Source organism: Myotis daubentonii, chromosome 2, assembly GCF_963259705.1.
Source record: "Myotis daubentonii chromosome 2, mMyoDau2.1, whole genome shotgun sequence".
Lineage (NCBI taxonomy): Eukaryota > Metazoa > Chordata > Mammalia > Chiroptera > Vespertilionidae > Myotis > Myotis daubentonii.
In genome coordinates, this window is record NC_081841.1 from 141,288,451 (window position 1) to 141,309,963 (window position 21,513).

A 21,513-nucleotide genomic window follows, 5' to 3' on the forward strand; every position below is an offset into this window, starting at 1 on the left:
GAAAGAAAGCAGTGGGTATCTATAATAATAAAAGGGTAATATGTTAATTAGACTGGACTTCCTTCTGGACATCCTTCCTTCCTGACAAAGCCACAGTATTCTATTATTTAAATGTATCATAGGAAGAGATAGTAGTTCTACCTAAAGCATAGAAACTAACAGACTTTAAAACAAAGAGACAAAGAAGGATCCAGAAATTCTACGATTCTACTTCTGGGTATTTAGCCCAAAACAAAACAAAACAAAACATTATTTTGAAATGTCAAATCTCTATGGTGTACTCCTAAAACTAATATAATATTTTATATCAACTGTAATTGAAAAAATAAATAAATATTAAAAAAATAAAAAACTCTCTAAGTAAGTATTATTTTTATCCTTCTTTGTAAGTTAACTGTAATTGAAAAATAAATTATTTTTTAAATGAGGAAATATTATTAGGAAAGATGTGAGGAGTTCTTTTCCTGATAATTATAATTTGAAATCTATTTTAGGGTTGGAGCTAGAGACAAAGATGTTATGGATTAGCACAATAAGTATCAGAAGACATACTTTGGTCTTTGCTCCTAAGCAATGGAAAGAGCCTTCAAAGGTACATGAACACGTGAAAGTTCAAAATTATATTTAAGGATACATACTTCATTGATAACATGTAGGGTAGATTTGAAAGAAGCTAGAAACATGTAGACTAAATAGAATCTCACTTGTAAATTTTTTTCTAATGTGCTTTTTTTGTTTGTTTGAGAAGTTGGGTCCAATTGGGATCTACTTCTTTATACTAATTTGAAGGAGTTTCTTGGAAAAAAAGGAACTAAACTGGTGGCTTGAGTAACTAACCTGGGGTCTTAAAAAACATGTTCCCAATGCTGGATCTTATTTATTTTCATGTCTCAAACATGACTAAAACACCATATCATCATAATAAATTATAAATTAATTTTGAGTAAAACTGTATTAGGTTAAATCAAAATTGAAGGAAATTTTAAAAGTCTCTATTATTAAAGAAAAAATCACAAAGATGATAACAATCAGAACCAAGCAAAACTTAAATGTTGATAATGAGCACTCTGCTTGTGTGAGAGCTGAATAGAAGTTTAAGTAATGTGAATTAGAAGACAAGGACTCATCTATGAAAACTATCTCTTTGTTAGAAGGTCATGGTGGTCACTATCTCAATTAAAAGTTTTTTGGGTTGTTTTTTTTTTGGTAGATAATGTGTTGATTCCAGAAAATTATATGTTATTATAAAGGAGTTTTCCCAAGTATAAAGTTAACTTTGCCAGAGATTTCTTGGACATTATTTTCCCTTCTATTAAATTTTAGGGCAGAGGGTTGAGTTGATTATACTCCTGAACTCTGTTCCTTGAATTTATGTTGTTGTTTTTTTTCCTTTAATTATTTTGTTGTCATTGTTGTTTTAATTTTTCTTTATTGTTGAAAGTATTACAGATGTCTTCTTTTTTTCCCATTGACCCCTTCCACCCTGCACCTGCCCCTTCCAGGCCTTCATCACACTATTGTCTGTGTCCATGAGCTCTACATATATGCATATAAGTTCTTTAATTAATCACTCCCCACATACCGCCCCCCGAATGCCCTCACCCCACCCTTACCTTCCTTCTGAGATTCTTCAGTCTGTTCCATGCTTCTATGTTTCTGCATCTATTTTATTCATCAGTTTATTTTGTTCATTAGATTCCACCTATGAGTGAGTACATGATTTCAACAAAGATATGTTCTTTCATCGAAAAGAGTACAAAAAAAAAGATTATATCCAACAGAATTAAACAGAATTAAATCACATAAAAGTGGCTAAGTAGTGGTGTTATGTATTGAATTGTGTTCCCCCACTCCTATTCACATGTTGAAGCCCTAATCCTCAATACATTCGAATGGAACTGTATTTGGAGATGGGGCCTCTAAAGAGGTAATTAAGTTTAAATAAGGTCATTAGTGTGACTTTAGTTCAATCTGAGTGGTGTCCTTAAAAGAAGTGGAGGTTAGGATATGCAGAGAGACCCAGTGATGCCCCTGCACAGAGGCGAGGCCACGGGAAGACACAGGGATGAGGGGGCCATCTGCAAGTCAAGAGGTGAGGCCTTAGGAGACACCTAGCTGCCTGACAAGTTGATCTCAAACTTCCAGACTCCAAAATTGTGAGGAAATAAATTGCTTTTGTTTAAGCCACCCACTCTGTGAAACTTTGTTATGGCAGTCCTTGGAAACTAATGCAAGTAGATTAACTAACATGGAAGTGCAGCTTTAGACTGAGTTTTCAGAAAACATGCCTACCAGTAAATACTATTGGAATTATAGTACAATCACTCCTAAGAATGGTGATGGTAACAACCCTTAAAAAATGTGTAGCCTCTAGGTCAGTGGTTCTCAACCTTGGCTGCACATTAGAATCACCTGGGAATCTTTTAAATGTCCTGATTTCTGGGCCTCATCCTCCGGAAATTCTGTTTCCTTGTTATGGGGAGGGGCCACAATATTAGTAACAAAGAGACAGAATTTCTGGAGGATGAGGCCCAGAAATCAGGATTTCTAAAAGATTCCCAAGTGATTCTAATGTGCAGCCAAGGTTGAGAACCACTGCTGTAGGTGATAAATGCTAAAATAGCTTGTGTATCAGCTGGTACTTAACAGATGCATCTGTGGATTGTTAGCACATTTCTAGTACTGATTACCATGTTCTATTAACCATGGATCATTGTTTACTTAGCTATGTGGTTGTAAGAAAATATTGTGGAGGCTTGACACATATAAAGGAAGAGAAAAGCAATGCAGTTGTAAATACAGAAAATAGCTATTAGCTTAACTTCCCTTAAATAATAATTTTTAGGCAAGCAGTGGTCCACTCTACTGAAATAAATTATTTAACCAAACATAAATTGAAGAGTGACCACTATTTCTTATACTCCTTGATTCTCTATTTCCCATCTAAATAAGTGATTCTTTATTTCAATAGCAGTGACTACTGTCTTTATGCAAATAAAAGCGAAGCATATTTCTGCTTGTTATCGAAGCTTTGACAGCAGTAGCTTAAGTTCAAAAATGATGTTATTTTCTCAAATAGACCTCTTTCAACCTTTAGAAACTCTGTTAGTCTGAGATAGGTTTCTTAATATATTCAATGCTTTGATGATAACCAGAGCAAAGGCTGTATGCAACTGTCAATAAATATACATGGCAAGTAAAAGCATTACAAAATAACTCAAGATAAAATTTATTGGAGAGAACCAGAGCCACTATCATCAGTCAACTATCTCCTTTCATTTCACCTAGGTATATTGACTTTAATTTTTTTTTTAACTTACCAAGGAGCATATTGCAGAAGCTAAAGGAATGGTATGGATTCACTCATTGATTTATAGAATGCACAAGCCTTCTAGCCTTAACTGGGCTGAAGTTTACCTGAGTAATTCTTATATACCTAGATGATGACACCTTCTCAGAGTGGTGATAAAACACCAACCCTCTCCAGCGTTAAACCAGCCAGGCATGGAGGGCAGCTACCTTCTTTCAGCCTCATTCCTATTGATAAGATGATATATCACAGGGCAACAGCATGTCTAATTCAAGATATGAAATGCCTCTTTGTTCTTCACATACAGTGAGGAAAAACATTTAGAACTTTGCCAGCTCTCCAGGAGAAATCATAACAAGTTGATTCTCACCAGGAGGCAACCATCTTATTCATCCCTAACAGAATATGTGCACTGTTAACTGATTTTAAATGCATTCAGATGATTTGGGTTTTAGAATCTTATAATCTTACTAAAGGCCCAGTGCACAAAATCCATGAATGAGTAGGGTCCTAGCGGCTGCTGACTGCTAGACGGGGCCTTCCGTCATTCTGCGCCACCCCCTGATGGTCAGCATATATCATAATGAGTGATTGAACTCCCGTCGGACAAACTCTGGAGGGGGCACTTTGCATATTAGGCTTTTATATATATATATATATATATATATATATATATATATATATATATATATATATATATAGATCTTTATTTTCACAGAATAGGGTCAACACCTAGGAGCAACAGATTATGAAAAGGTATCTAAAGGTAGTCTCTTTCTCTCATTTCTGCTCTTAACTCTTCCTCCCTCCATTTCATTTTAGTCCCCACTCCTGCTCTCTCATTGTGCAAGGAGCATAACAATGGGTGGTGTCGACCTGGATTCAAATCTTGATTTTGGCACTTAATATCTGAGCAATTGTGACAGGATATTTAACTTTCTGCACTTCAGCATCTTCATCCACATAATAAAGCTAAAAAATATCTTTCCTCATAGTGTTGCTTTAAAGATTAATTGAAATTATGTTCAATTGAAATTATGTTTGGAAGTACTAAAATATTAAGATTAATTAAACTTTTGTATGGCAAGTACAGGGCAGGGCAAAAGTAGGTTTACAGTTGTGCATATGCAAAACAATTTATTCTTGTTTAATTATTTATTAACTAGAGGCCTGGTACATGAAATTTGTGCACTTGGGGGGGGGTGTTCCTAGGCCAACCTGCACCCTGTCCAATCTGGGACCCCTCAAGGGTTGTCCGACTGCCAGTTTAGGCCCGATCCATGGGCAGTTGGACAGCCCTCTCACAATCTGGGACTGCTGGCTCCTAACCACTCTCCTGCCTTCCTGCCTAATTGCCCCTAACCACTTCTGCCTGCCAGCCTGATCTCCCCCTAACTGCTCCCCTACTGGCCTGATTGACACCTAACTACACCCCTTCCAGCCCAATTGCCCCCAACTGCTCTCCCCTGCTGGCCTGGTGTCCCCCAATTGCCCTCCTCTGCTGGCCATTATGTGATGACTTGGGGGTGGCCATCTTGTGATGACCTGGGGGCAGCCATCTTGTGACACGAGGGCGTGAGGGTCAATTTGCATATTACCTCTTTATTATATAGGATTATTGTATTATTTCCCAAACAACTGTAAACCTACTTTTACCAAAGCCTGTATTTATCTCTACATAAATGTTAGTATGTTCAAACTCCATTCTTATGTTGTGTTTTATAGGGATTCAAAATGGCAGCTGAGTAGGCGGATGTGTTCTGTACCTTCTCATGGAGCAGATAGAAGTAACAACTAACTCGAATAACATCCGGCTGGAATTGGCAAATTAAACACAGCTGGCGAGACCATCCATGGCCGGAAAGGACAGAGGACACCTGGAGAATGGTAGGATCAGAAATCTGGGCTGGAGATAGAGAAGCATGACCACTGGGATGAGAGGGTCAGAAGGAAACTGCATTGCATCAAGTCCCCCTTGGGGACATGTGTAACACTCACTATGGAAGGGAATCCACAGGGCTGCTGGCAGCCAGGGCATCTAGATTTAAGTCCACAGGCACAAGAGGCTGTGCCCAGAAAGACAGCCTAATGTTCTGCCTGAGCCATGCGGTACTGCAGGGGAAAGGAATGGGGGAGAGAACCTCACAGTGGTGCGGTTGTTTTGCCTTTATATTTTCCTTGCTTTGATTCACTAAACCCAGTTCATAGGACCTTTCAATTACAAACATTCACTGAAGCTGCAATGCAGGTGGAGGTGCAGTTTTGAGGAAGCTGGGGAGAGGCTATGGAGAGGAGCAGAACAGGGAGAGGTGACCAGGAATCCATTACTGGGACATTCTGGACCCTCCAACCCTAAGCAGCCATTTTTCTCCCGCAGAACCAGGCCCTCCCAGTACCCACAGGACAATTAGTGCAGCCACACTCTACCTTGAGCTTTGCAGAGGAAACAAAGACTCTGAATAGAGCTCAGAGACCTTGGGGACTGGGTTGAAGGGACATTTGGTCCTGGAAACCAATACAGCAACAATCCCACCTAAAGCCCATATCAGAAATAGATGCTTGAGTAAATAGGCCTGAAAACAGGCAAACAAAGCGGGCAGATTGGTCCTGCCTGCCTGCAACCAAGGCTGTGGAGACAGACACAGAAGAGTTGTGGATTTCTGGGAACTTCAACATGGTACTGACTATCTTACAAGAAACTGAGAAGTGGCAGACAGAACAGTAGAGAAGGGCCTTAACCCAGCCCCCATGTAACATTAAAACTTGGCTAAAGCGAACAACACTTCATTTTTTATTTTTTATATTTTACTTAAAAATATTTTTCTGTATTATTTTAAATCTTTTATATTTTTGTATTATTTTTATTCATTCAATTTTTATCATTATTTTAACTTATTCTTTTTTACATTCTTTTCTTCCTTACTTCTCCCATTTTCATACTGTTTCTCTTCTCTTGTCCCCCCTTTTAGCTTTTCTCTCTCCTTTCTTTTTATCCCTTGTTAAAAATTGATCTTGTTTATTAACACACTAGGGGTCCAGTGCACGAATTTGTGCACCTTGAAAGGAACTGTGGGCTGTGAGGCTGCGGTGGACGCAGGGGCGGGTCTCGGCTCCCCTGACTGGCCCCTCCCACCATGGCACCTGGTCCCCTGTCTGCTGGCAGCCCAGATCCTCCGCTGCTGGTCCCATGTGCTGACAGCACTGGTCCCACTTGCACCCCCTGACATTGCAGAACAATTGGGGCTGACACCAGCAGCAGGTGCAAGAGGAGCTGGCACTATCAGCAGGTGTGAGTGGTGGCTGCTGCCCTGATCGCCCCTCAGGAGCAGGGTGGGGTGGAGTAGCCCTTGGGGGCGATCAGGGCTGGCAGCCACTGCTTGCATCTGTTGACGGCACTGAGCTATCAGGGCCAACGCGGGCACTGGGTGTGAGAGGTGGTTCCAGCACCAGCAGCAGGCGTGAGCCGGTCTGGCAGCAGAAGACAGTGGGAGGTGGCAAACTTTCTGCTTTGGAATGTTGGGTCTGCGAAGTGTTTTCACTGCATTCCGATTTTACAAACTATAAGAAAAACAGAATTATAATGACAGTAATGGTTAGTCCAATTAGAGACAAGGCACCTACAAGCATCAAATTCTGCCTTCTGGCAAGGTGTAGGGAATCCTAACTAATAAAAGAGAAACATGGTAATTAGCCGTACCTCTGCTACCCTTCCCATTGGCTAATCAAAGCGATATGCAAATTAACTGCCAGCCAAGGTGGCGGCTGGCAGCCAAGCAGCTTGAAGCGAACATTAGGCGTGCTTGCTTCAGTGACGGAGGACTCCAATGTTCCCCGCCTGCCGCTGCCGACCTCTGAGCTTGCAGTTTGAAACATTGTTACAAATATAGAAGCTAAACAAAACCCCAGAAACCTGCTTTCAGCCAGCCCGGATCTCAGAGCTGGGGTTGAAACAGTGTTTCGATTATAGAACCCAAACAAACCAGATACCTGCTTTCAGCAGCCAAGGCCTCAGAGCTGGAGCCAAGCCTCAGAGCTAAAGCTGGCCCAGAATAAAAAAGAAAAAAAGGAGCGGTTGGGAGCTTCAGTAACCCGCCAGCCTGAAAACAGCCCTCAGCCCCTCACCCAGACTGGCCAGGCACCCCAGTGGGGACCCGCACCTTGATCCAGGACACCATTCAGGGCAAACCAGCCAGCCCCCACCCATGCACCAGGCCTCTATCCTATATAGTAAACGGGTAATATGCCTCCCAACACCGGGATCAGCAGAGCCGCGAGGCCTCCTGACACTGGGATCAGCATGACAGGGGGCAGCGCCCAAACCCCCTGATTGTCCTGCGGCTCTGTGTGTGACAGGGTGCGGCACCCGAACCCCCTGATCGGCCCTGCTCTGTGGGTAATAGAGGGCGGCGCCCTACCCGCCCCCCACGGGCCCTGCTCTGTGTGTGACAGGGTAGAGCCACAACCTCCCCATTGGCCCTGCTCTGTGTGTGACAGGGGGCGATGCTCCAACTCCCCTATTAGCCCTACTCTGTGAGTGACAGGGGGGAGCTCCTCAACCCCCTGATAGGCCCCGCTCTGTGCGTGACTGGGGGGAGCTCCCCAAACACCTGATCGGCCCTGCTCTGTGCGTGACAGGGAGGAGCTCCCAAACACCTGATCGGCCCTGCTCTGTGCATGACAGGGTACGGAGCCCCAACTCCCCTGATGGGCCCTGCTCTGTGAGTGACAGGGGGTGGCGCCGCAACCTCCCTATCGACCCTGCCTTGAGTGTGACAGGGGGCAGTGCCCCAACCCCCCAATCAACCCTACCCGAGCGTGACTGAGGGTGGCATCGCAATCTCCCGATTCGCCCTGCTCTGTGCATGACAGGGGGCGGCACCCCAACTCCCCAATCAGCCCTGCTCTGAGCCCGACCAGGGGCTGCACCTAGGGATTGGGCCTGCCCTCTGCCACCAGGGAGCAGGCCTAAGCCAGCAGGTCATTATCTCCTGAGGGGTCCCAGACTGCGAGAGGGCACAGGCCAGGCTGAGGGACCCTCTCTCCCACCCAAGTGCACAAATTTTTGTGCACTGGGCCTCTAGTAGGATTACAAAGGGGAAGAGGCTAGGGCAGCTGTGGGCAAACTACTGCCCTCGGGCCGGATCCGGCCCGTTTGAAATGAATAAAACTAAAAAAAAAAAGACCGTATCCTTTATGTAATGATGTTTACTTTGAATTTATATTAGTTCACACAAACACTCCATCCATGCTTTTGTTCCGGCCCTCAGGTCCAGTTTAAGAACCCATTGTGGCCCTTGAGTCAAAAAGTTTGCCCACCCCTGGGCTAGGGTAAAGAATGTAGCTGTGTGCAGGCCTGGGGTCTGCAGACATCTGCTATTGTAGTCATAAGGCGATGAGATGATGTTGATGAGATGATGTTTTGACTCCTGGTGGGTATATCTGACCATGTTTATCAGTTCTGTTTGCTGGATTCAAAGCTGTGTCACCTCCCCAGTCACTTCACACAGGCCTTGAAAAGAAATCTTTAAGAAAAATTTAACTTCTTATTCACATATGAGAAACATAACCCCCTATTCACGTAAGTATATATTTTCTAAGAATTAAAATAATATGATTATTTTCAAATTATTTCAGTTGCCCTATCTATTAGGTTATAAGTCCTCTTATTTTCCCCCCTTTGATTAGGTAGATTGGTTGATATCTATCAACTTTATAAGATAATACTACATTCCTTTTAAGATTTCTCTTTACAACCCTTCCATGACTTTTATGAACATTCTTATAATTTTAACTTACTTTATTTTCCTTTAAAATGTATCTTTATGCCCATGTCTGCTATGAAGTATTCCTACTCTAATTATTCTTTCTTCCTGTTATATTCTTTTCTTTATATCCCTTCTCACTATTTTTACTTCCTTAACTCATTCTTTCTGTAATTTACCTAGTCTCCTTCAGTTTGTCTACTTTACTTCCTTTTTCTTTTAAATGTGTCTCTATGCCTCATGCCTGTTGGAGTGGTGAGAAGTACATCTCAGGGTCCATTTCTCCTCCAGTTGGCCCATCGTCCTTGCTCTGCTCACGTCTGTGTAACTGCCTAACACATCCCCCTCAAGGATCTTGGCTCTGAATTCCTTCAGGGAAGGGATGCCGGTCTCTTCTGGAACTGCTTCCTGCTGATGAGGGTCGGAGGTTTCTCTCAGAGCCAAGAGATCCTTGCTGTCTGTCAGAGGGACAATGAGGTCTGGGCATAGAAGGAGGTGGCAATGGTGCCTAGAGGTGATGGTTCTTAGGTGCAAGTAGGATCTATGCAGAAAAACCTCTAAAATCCAAAAGAATAAAGCCTTGCCCCCCCCACTTCTCTATTTCTTTTTTTACCCTCACCCCTCTTTTATGTGCTATAGGTAATGAATTAGTTGACTTCCCTACTCCTAGACCCCCAGTGTTGTAATGCTTTGTAATACTTAGGAAAATCCTGAGAAAAGCATGTATATTTAAAGGTATAGTGTGTGCTGATCCAGGGCAGTGGTTGGGGGAACGCACAAGAGAAGAATAACATCTATTCTTATAGTCTGGTGGAGCACAGATCTTCTCATTTGGGGAGATTAATAGGCAATCAGGTCTCCCTAAACTTAAGAGACTAACAGGACTTGTCTCCAGAAATTAATAATAAGTATCTCTCTAGAATTAAAAAAGTGCCAGTTCATAAGAGTTTTATTACAAAGTCTATTCTCATGTAAAATAAAGAACATAAAGACATCAAAATTCCAATGTAATATAGTTATATCAATTTTATGAACCAGTATTTACTGAAACAGTATTGTAAATTGTGATATATAATTAGATGTTAAATTCTGTGAGGCAAACATTAGGAGTCATAAAATGAGAAAGGGTAGTGTTGTGGGGTGGATAAGGGAGAAAGAGTTCTTTTAGGACAGTGGTCGGCAAACTCATTAGTCAACAGAGCCAAATATCAACAGTACAATGATTGAAATTTCTTTTGAGAGCCAAAGTTTTTAAACTTAAACTATATATGTAGGTACATTCAACTTTAAATTCAACTTTAAATTCATGGTTTCCATCTTCTGTTTTTCTTTGCTTCTTCTTTGTAGCCATCTCAAACAGGGCACCTAAAAAAAATATTTCATTTTATAATAATACTAAAGGCCCTGTGCACAAAAATTTGTGCACTCGGGGAGGGGGGGGATGTCTCTCAGCCTGGCCTGCACCCATTCACAATCCAGGACCCCTTGGGGGATGTCCACCTGTCGACTTAGGCCCACTCCCTGGGGGATCAGGCCTAAGCTTGCAGTCAGACATCCTTCTGGCAGCCAGGGAGTCCTCGGGGGATGTCCGACTAAAGGCTTAGGCCCCCAAGGGATCAGGCCTAAACCGCTAGTTGGACATTCCAAGTGCTGCCACAGAGGTGGGAGAGGCTCCTACCACCACCTCTGCACTGGCCAGCCATGAGCCAGCTTCTGGCTGAGTGGCACTCCTCATATGGAAGTGCACTGACCATCAGGGGTAGCTTCTGCATTGAGCATCTGCCCCCTGGTGGCCAGTGCGCATCATAGCAACTGGCCATTCTGCCGTTCAGTCAAATTGCATATTAGCCTTTTATTATTATTATATAGGATGTCCCTATTTCCCCCCTTTTGCCCCCTCTAGCCAGCTCTTGCCCCCCACTTCTCTCTGGCCATCACCATTCTGCAGTCTGTGTCCATGGGTTGTGCATACATTTTCTTTGGCTAATCCCTTCTTTAAATTCACTTCTTTAAATTTGTATTTTCAGATAAGTGCTTATAACTGCACTATTATAAGTTTTGTATTATATCATTTAGAATTAAGATATTTTTTAATTGAACCCTTGTAAATTTTAGCACAATTTAATAAATTATGCTAGATGCAATTAGGAGATTTTTCATATAATGCAGATACATTTCAATGAATGTTTTATTAATTTTTAATTTTTAATATTTTAATTTGAAATAATCATATACATGTAAAAAAAACTATAAAAAACTATAAAATATAAACTATAAAAAACTAGACTTAGAAGTATAGCATATTATATGTACCCTTCACCCAATTTCTTAGGTGTTAATAATTTAAACATAACCATTATAAAACTAACAGAATTTGGAATATATTTTTCTTATAACCTCTTTAATGTTACTTAATCCATTTGCTTTGTTTTTGTTAATTTTCACCCAAGGATAGTTTTCCATTGAATTTTAGAGAGAGTGAAGGGAAAGGGAGAGATGCATTGATTGGTTGCCTCCTGCACATGCTTTGGTAGGGACTGGGGATCAAGCCAGCAACTGTGGTACATGCCCTTGACTGGAATCTAACCTGAGACCCTTCAGTCCACAGCCTAATGCTCTATCCACTTAGCAAAACAGGCTGCAGCTTAATTCATTTACTTTTAATCTATATGTGTCTTTATATTTAAAGTGGGTTTTGTTTTTGATTCACCCTCGGGCACCGGGGTGGCAGGGCATGCCTGGCTACTGGGGCCTTCTGCAGCGGGCGTGCCTTCCCTGGCAGCTGGCATTCCCTGGATGGTGGCACACTGGCGGTTGGCACTGTCCCACCCTGCCTGCAGTATGCAAATTAGCTGCCATCTTTGTTGGCGGTTTATTTGCATATCGTCCTGATTAGTCAATGGGAAGCGTAGGGAAGGTATGGTCAATTACCCTTTCTGCCTTTTATTAGAAAGGAAAAGCCACCAACACAAAAGAATTCCAATTCTTAAATTGATGACAAAAATACCTGTAGGAATTCTGTTGTCATTCAGTCAAAATCCCCCCAGACTTGATATCTCCTCTTAGTACTTTTCTATGCACCAATTTCTCCCACCCCACACTTGCTACTTGAGGATAAATTCCTACCTGTTTTATTTGAAACAAACACATATTTGTAATTGAGCCTATTTTTATTCGAGTTTCTTTTCCCTTACTGCAATACATTTTTAAATAAAAGGCATATTTCTGCGTTAACTTTTATCTGGCTCTCTTTCTCTTTAACAGGTATACGTTGAGTTTAGCACAGATTAACCCTACTACCAGATAGTAAATTTTGTAGCTGAACAGAACTTGCCATTTAAATTCAAATACTTCAACTACCTATTTTTAGCACTGGGAAGACTGACACCTCATGAGCTGAGGGATTCTCCTAATTAAAAAAAAAAAGAAGGAAAAAAAAAGGTCAAGAATCCAGCTAAAATTATTTTTAGGTGAGCACTGTAAACAATGACCCACAAAGAAAATATAACAATGTCTGTCAGTTTGATGGTAAAATAGTAAGAGAGCATCAAATGGTACAAATTTATGAATCATTACAAAAGGCTAATTTTTAAATACCTACTTTCCAAGGTATGAGATTTAGAAATACATTCTAAAAGACATAATATATATATATATGATGGGACAAAGGTAATTTTAAAGTTGTTCATATGGAAAATAATATAATGATTAATAAATAATAATACAAGAATAAACTCTGTTTTACATACTCACACCTGTAAATCTACTTTTGCTGCATCCTGTATTTTTTTTTTTGTACCTGTGGTAACTTTTCTCGATGTGGTTCATAAGATACGACAAAACATACAGCTAGATAACCACACATGTGAAGAAATTCAGGATAAGAATAAGTAGAATAATTGTGTCATATTTCTTTGTGGACATAACCTCTGTGAAGTCTTATGCCAGTGCGTGGTGCTGGGTTTCATGGGAAATATATGACCAGTGGTGAAGGTTTGAGGTGAAGATGGAATAACTTTTTGCAGAATATTTTTCACCCAAAATAAGAGAAACTAGAAAACACACATAGATATACATAAGTCATCTTTTTTTATGGCACTGGAAAGCTAAGATAGCAAAGACTAGAGTTGAAATGCCCATTACAGAAGAATATTGGAGAGGTGGCAAGACATCTACAATCAATTTTATGGAATACCAGAGGCCCGATGCATGAAATTCATGCAAAGGCCTTGCCCTCAGCCCCTGCCCGCCACTGCCTCAGCCTCTACCCACTGCGGCTTTGTCTGGAAGGAGGGATGTCCAGGAGGACATCTGTTCTAATTAGCACAGTGGTTGGCAAACTGCGGCTCGTGAGCCACATGAGGGTCTTTGACCCCTTGAGTGTGGCCACGAAGTTTCAATCTCACTGTACGTGCACACCCGCACATGGTATTTTGTCGAAGAGCCACACTCAAGGGGCCACAGTTTGTCGACCACTGAATTAGCATATTACACTTTATTATTATAGATGTGTGTGGATTACATGCCTAGCAAAATGCTAAGAATTCAGACAACATCTTTGGGAACAAAAGCAGCAAATTGGAGTGACAAACTTGAAGACTTGAAGAGCCTGAACTTAAGTATTGGCTTATTCTGCCATGAGAATGGTATTTTGTCTGCCTCTAGGAAACATACCCTCCTTTTGTTCAAGGAATTTGTCAAATTGCCTAAGGAAAGCTTTAGAGAACGTGCTGCTTATGCATTTTCTTACTAATAATTTTTATTTTAACTTTTGGCAGAATTCAGCCTATGATTGACTTTCATTGTAACATCTCACCTGGTAATAAGCTTATGAGTTGTAGACTTAGAAGGTAATCATAGCTGCTATCATTAGGTTAACCTTCAAATTTCCGTAGGTAAACACAACAGAACTTTATTTCAAACCAAGGGTAATGGATTTTCTATCATTTACAATGTTTGGCTTCAAAGGTTGTCATGGATACTAATATCAAAGAAGAGGACCTAGACTTAGAAGTAGGATAGATCAATTTGGTCTATATTCCATTGATCATACCTAGTCACATGGCCCAATACAGAATGAAGGAAAACAGAAAGTATTGTCCCATGCTGGACAACACTATATAGCACACCAAAATCCTAGGTAGAAAGACGTATCTTTTTGTATTGGCCCACTCCCCTGACCACCAAACATCCTTGTAGCTCCTTCTTCCAGCATCCATTCATGCTCCCTCTTTCTCAAGAGGAAAACTATCCTCAGCCCATTTAGTCTGCTTTTATTAGTGCAAATACAGAAGGCCAAGACTTGTTTTAACAATCACTAGTCTTTTATAAGCAGTCTCATGGTGTCTTTTGTAATACTTTATTATAAAAAAATTAAGTAGGCTTATTTTGAGTTTTCCTCCTATTAAATTCATATGCCAGTATGATACTGAAAGTCCTTTATGATAAATAATTCTCAACTATTACACATTCAATTGTTTTCTTATCCTTAATATCTCTCTTATGAAAGAATTATGGCTATTTTGTGACTACCTAAAATAATTGGTGAGGAAAAACACTGTGTGTGTGTGTGTGTGAATCTTGATTTCAGCTTCATTTTAAAGAATAAATTCACAGGGTATAGAATTCTAGAGTAGTGGGTTTTTATCTCTCAACACTTTATTTTTAAAATCATTTTTTATTCTTTAATTACAGTTGACATACAAAGTTATATTAATTTCATCTGTACAATCAAGTTATTAGACATTATAACACTAAGTGATCATTCTAATGAATCCTGTGCTCATTTTGACACATATATAGTTATTAAAATATTATTGTCTATATTTCCTATGCTGTATTTTATATCCCCATGATTATTCTGTAACAACCACTTTATATTTCTTTTTTAAAATATATTTTTATTGATTTCAGAGAGGAAGAGTGAGGGAAAGGTAGAGATAGAAACATCAATGATGAGAGAGAATCATTGATTGGCTGCCTCCTGCATGTCCCCTACTTGGGATCAAGCCCACAAGCCAGGCATGTGCCCTGACTGGGAACCAAACCATGACCTCCTGGATCATAAGTCAATACTTAAACACTGACTAGGTCCAATTTGTATTTTTTTTAATATATTTATTGATTTTTTACAGAGAGGAAGCGAGAGGGATAGAGAGCCAGAAACATCGATGAAAGAGAAGAATCGATCAGCTTCCTCCTGCACACCCCCCGCTGGGGATGTGCCTGCAACTAAGTGCAACTAAGGTAGACGCCCTTGACCGGAATTGAACCTAGGACCCTTTAGTCCCCAGGCCGAAGATCTATCCAGTGAGCCAAACCAGTCAGGGCCAATTTGTATGTCTTAATCCCTTTACCTTTTTCACCCATCCTCACAACACCCCTCCCATCCAGCAACCATCAAAATGTTCTTTGTATCTATGAGTCTGTTTCTGCTGTGCTTGTTCATTGATTTTACTTCTTTAGATTCAATTGTTGACAGATATGTATTTATTGTCATTTTTTGTTCATTATTTTTTTCTTCTTTTTCTTAAAGAAGACCATTTAATATTTCATGTAATATTTGTTTGGAGATGATGAACTACTTTTGCTTATTATTGTTTGAGAAGTTCTTAATATGTCAGTCAATTCTAAATAATAGCTCTGCTGGGTAGATTAATCTTGGTTGTAGGTCTTGCTTTTCATCACTTTGAATATTTTGTGTCTATCCTTTCTGGCCTGCAAAGTTACTATTGAGAAATCGGCTGATAGTTTTATGAGAGCTCCCTTGTAGGTAACTGACAGCTTTTCTCTTGCTGCTTTTAAAATTCTCTCTTTGCCTTTATTTATTTATTTATTTATTTATTTATTTATTTACATTTTAATTATGATGAGTCTCATTGTGGGCCTCTTCGGGTTCATATTGTTTGGGACTATTTGTGCTTCCTGATTCTATTTATTTATTTATTTATTTATTTATTTATTTATTTATTTATTTAACAGGGGAAGGGAGAGGGCAATAGAGACAGAAACATCAATGATGGGCAGGTGCCCTTGGCTGGAATTGAACCTGGGATCATTCAGTCTGCAGGTTGATGCTCTACCCACTAAACCAAACCAGCGAGGGCTGTATGTCTATTTCCTTACCTAGGTAAGCGAAGTTTCCTGCCATTATTTTCCTCAAATAAGTTTTCAATTTCTTGAACTCTCTCTTCTACATCCAGGATTGCAATAATATGAATGTTGGTATGCTTATAGTTGTCCCAGCAATTCCTTACACTATCTTCATTTTTAAAAAATACTTTCACTTTTTGTTGTTCTGATTGGGTGTTTGTTGCTTCCTTGTATTGTAAATTGCTGATGAAAGTCTTATCTAGATCTACTCTAATGCAATTATTCTTCATTTCAGTTAGTGTATCCTTCATTTCTGACTTCTTCTTTTTGATGGTTTCTATGTCATTTTTCGGACAGTTTTCATAATATACTTTTATTCTATAGGGCTAGCAGCACTGAAATAGGTTATTTACCAGATTTTTCATTGCTTATTAAATTAACATTTAGAAAATATGAAATAATGGAAATATATGTGATCTAATTTGCATTTATTTGATTGTTAAGGTTCAACTTTTCCCCATAATGTTTTATATATTGTTAACTGGACTTTTATAAAGAAATTGTTCTATTTGTAAAAATTACCTATTTTTCTATTCACGTGTTGTCCTTTTAAATGGATCAGTTATATCGACACCTACTGTTTAGACACTGGAAAGAAATAAGCTAGATATTTAAGTTTTTAGTAAAAATATGAATGCCCCAATGTAACTCATGCAGAAACACACACGTTTATATCATATGTGTTTAATTAAATATTATATTTTGTTATACTACTGTTTGAGCAGTATCGACAATGATGTTATGGGTGTGGATATTTGTTTTATTTATCATAGGTTCAAACGTGGATAAAAAACCCTACTCTACCCCTGGCTGATATGGCTCAGTGGGTTGGAGCATCATCCTGTGCACCAAAGGACTGCAGGTTCAACTCATACCTCACATGCTGACAATGGAGCCCAAGTGAGCCTGGAACCCAGGTAACCAGGCAGCCACATTCTGTCACTGCCCCTCCCAGCTCACTCGGATAGAGACATTGGAGAAGACACCATGTTTTCGTGTTGTCTGCCCTTGTCCCGAGGCCCATGCCTCAAGAGAGGCAGTGATGAGAGCGTGTTTAGTCGTGGTCGCCGCGGGGTCCGCACTCAGAGGAGAGGACGCCTGTGGCCCTTTTCCCGGCGGGATCAAGAGGTAACACAGGGAGGTTTGGTTTGGGCCAGGCCACCCCTCTGATCCCAACTGAGCCGCCCTATGTCCCCTCCCCGTGTGTTTGGGGGATGGGGGGTGAAGGGAGTGTTCACGTGGGGAGGGGGTGTCCAGAACAGGAACAGGCTGGGTTCGGGTGTCAGGACCAATCATGTCCACACCCCAGGTCAAGGCTAGCTGGGTGGACGTGGAGTGTGGGTGGCGCCCTCTGCCCGAGGTCTGTCCTGAGCCCTGGAGGTGAGTCTCCTTTCCTCTCGGTGGATGTCTGTGTAGACACAGGGCTGGACTCAATCCAGGAGCAGTAGGTCCAGTGGGCAGAAGCAGCAGTGACTAGGGCCAGGCTTGAGTCCTCCCAGTCAGCTGCCGGTCACTGTCATTGCAGACCTCCAGCCAGGCCAAGAGGAGGTCTCAGCCGGGCAAAGAGGAGCAGCAGCTGGTCCAGGAAGACCCCCGCCCCACGCCCAGCAGGGAGGGGCCGGTGAGCCACACCACTTCAGGCCAAAGCAGGCCTGAAGTGAGTGTGGCCACCTGGGCGTCAGGGGAACCAGTGCCCATGGGGGCAGGGAGGAGGCCCCCTCCACCAGAGCCACCCAGCCCCCACAGGCGTCCAGCCTCGAAGCAGCTCCGTCCCCACAGGCGGATGGCCATTGCCAGCCTGGCCCTGCAGTGCTGGGGCTATGGTCATCGCAGCAGGCGACAAGACCTGGAGCCCCAGGAGGCCGCGCCAAAGGGTGAGAAGGTGGGATGGTGGGGTGGGATGGGTGGCGAGGTCCACGTGAGCTTATGGGGAGGGATTGTTGCCAGACACACAGGGAGCACCCCAGAGCCTGGCCGGGAGCAAAGACTGGCCTCAGGCCCCCCAGCAGCTGGACTGTGGGCTGGGCGGGGAGGACGCCCTGTGGTGGATCCCGGGCTCTAGCTGTGTGCTGTGTCTGGGGGGCACAAGGGAATCCTGGCATGCGGGTGACTTTTTCTCCTCTCACAACTCCAGCACCAGCCCAGGGGTTAGGTGAGGCTCCTGTTGTTACACCGAGAGTCCCACCTGAGGAGCCAGAGGCAGAGCTGGAGGCGGGTGAACCTTCAGAGCCCTTGTCAGCTCCAGCCCCCTCTCCAGCTGCAGCGGCAGAGCCTGGGCCGGCCACGGACAGAACTGAGGCGCCACCAGCAGAGGAGGAAGAACCCTCCCTGGGACCCGTGCAGGGTCCTGAGTCAGAAGAGCAGCTGCCTGTGCAGGGACCAACTCCAGGGCCTTCTGGGGAAACGGCCCAGGCTGTCCCAAGGGAAAAAGTCATTTCCCCCGCACTCCTTGAGATCTCCGTTTTCTTTGCTGTTCTTATTTTGTTTGTCTGTTCTCCATGGCGTACTTTCTTTTTTGATCTGTTTCTTACTTTAGGCCTTGGGGCCAGTTTAGCTTTCATTCTTTTCTTTTGCCTGGTGGTGGCCTTCATCATTCCTCGGTATAATCCCTTTTAAATAATAAAATTGTTGTTTTTTATTTGAACCGGTGTCATTCCTGATCATGACCTACAGTCACGATGCTGATCAAGCATCACCACTCTCCTTGTAGAGGCAGTGCCCATACCAGCACATCTCAGAGATGCCCTATGTCCCCAAACTGGAGCTATACACTGTGGACTCTGGGGAGAGGGCACTGTTACCATTAGACGGACAGGCTTCTTGTCTGGTGGGGACCAGTCCCGGGGACAAAGTGAGGCAGCAGAGGGGTTAGCGGATTTACTAGGCAGCATGTCAAGAAAGAAAGAAAAAAAATAGCATCTATCTATCCATCTATCTATCTATCTATCTATCTATCTATCTATCTATATATCATCTCAGAAAAAGTACAAAATCCATTCATACAAGAATATATAATGTTTCATTTCTAATGGCTAAGGTAACATATACCCATTGTAAAACATGTGGAAATTGTTTAGAAGCTTAAAGAATGATTTTTTTTTATAGTCCATAGTCTATTCATAATCACTGTTGAGTAGACATTTTTATATGTGCCTTTTGAAAACTCTTTTTTTTTTGAGAGAGAGAGAGAGAGAGAGTGGGAGAGAGAGACAGAGGGAGAGGGAGATAGGTAAATATCAAAGTGAAAGCGGGTCATCAATTGGCTGCCTCCTGCACACCACATACTGGGGATTGAGCCTGCATGCCAGACATGTGCCCTGATGAGGAATCAAACTGGCAAACTTTAGGGTCGTGGACGATGCCCAAACCACTGAGGTTACTCGCCAGGTCCTTATATGTAGTGTTGCATAGTGTTTAATGAATTTAGATCTCATATCTCTGGATGTAATTGTCAAAAGCAATAAGTATGCGACTAAAATGTTACTAAGTCACAGACATGATTTACATCTTTGAAAACATAATTTTATTTTTTCCATCCTTTTGCGAACATTCATAATGCTAATCATACGCTCATCCTATGTAATACGAGCCCGGCGACCGAAATGGCCAACTGAACAGAACGACCAGAGACCAGAATAGCCTCTGCCCCTCGTCCCGGCCAACCCCGCAACCCAGTGGGATGTCCCCCAACCTGGTCTGGGGTGGGGCCGCCAGAAAACTGCCTCTGGCCCCTCCAGCAGGGACTCCCACACCGATCCGGGGCCCCCATCAGGGCAGGCCAGCCAGCCCCCACCCGTGTACCGGGCCTCTATCAGCACGTATAATAAAAGGCTTACACTCAAATTGCCCCTAACAATGGAAATGACCAGAATGACTGCCCAACCAGTCACTATGACAGTGATGGCGAACCTTTTGAGCTCGGCGTGGCGAAATTTTGAAAAATCCTAATTTAAGTCTGGTGCCATGTCACATAGAGAAATATTCAAAAAAAAATGTGTTCTGGTATTTGCAACCATAGTAAAAGACAAAGACTTATATCTTTGATACTTATTTTACATATTTACATGCCATGTCACAAGAAAAAATCCAGCCAAAAAATGAGTTCCCGTGTCACGGCTGACATGCTTTTCATAGGTTCGCCATCACTGGTTTAGACAGTCGAAAGAAATCTGCTGGCTATTTATCTCATTAGTAAAAATATGGATGCCCCAATGTAACGCTTGCAGAAACACACACGTTTATATCATACGTGTTTAATTGCACGTTATAATTTGTTATGCTACTCTTTGAGCAGTATTGACAAGGATGTTATGAGTGTGGATATTTGTTTTATTTATCATAGGTTCAAACGTGGATAAAAAACCCTACTCTACCCCTGGCTGATATGGCTCAGTGGGTTGGAGCATCATCCTGTGCACCAAAGGACTGCAGGTTCAACTCATACCTCACATGCTGACAATGGAGCCCAAGTGAGCCTGGAACCCAGGTAACCAGGCAGCCACATTCTGTCACTGCCCCTCCCAGCTCACTCGGATAGAGACATTGGAGAAGACACCATGTTTTCGTGTTGTCTGCCCTTGTCCCGAGGCCCATGCCTCAAGAGAGGCAGTGATGAGAGCGTGTTTAGTCGTGGTCGCCGCGGGGTCCGCACTCAGAGGAGAGGACGCCTGTGGCCCTTTTCCCGGCGGGATCAAGAGGTAACACAGGGAGGTTTGGTTTGGGCCAGGCCACCCCTCTGATCCCAACTGAGCCGCCCTATGTCCCCTCCCCGTGTGTTTGGGGGATGGGGGGTGAAGGGAGTGTTCACGTGGGGAGGGGGTGTCCAGAACAGGAACAGGCTGGGTTCGGGTGTCAGGACCAATCATGTCCACACCCCAGGTCAAGGCTAGCTGGGTGGACGTGGAGTGTGGGTGGCGCCCTCTGCCCGAGGTCTGTCCTGAGCCCTGGAGGTGAGTCTCCTTTCCTCTCGGTGGATGCCTGTGTAGACACAGGGCTGGACTCAATCCAGGAGCAGTAGGTCCAGTGGGCAGAAGCAGCAGTGACTAGGGCCAGGCTTGAGTCCTCCCAGTCAGCTGCCGGTCACTGTCATTGCAGACCTCCAGCCAGGCCAAGAGGAGGTCTCAGCCGGGCAAAGAGGAGCAGCAGCTGGTCCAGGAAGACCCCCGCCCCACGCCCAGCAGGGAGGGGCCGGTGAGCCACACCACTTCAGGCCAAAGCAGACCTGAAGTGAGTGTGGCCACCTGGGCGTCAGGGGAACCAGTGCCCATGGGGGCAGGGAGGAGGCCCCCT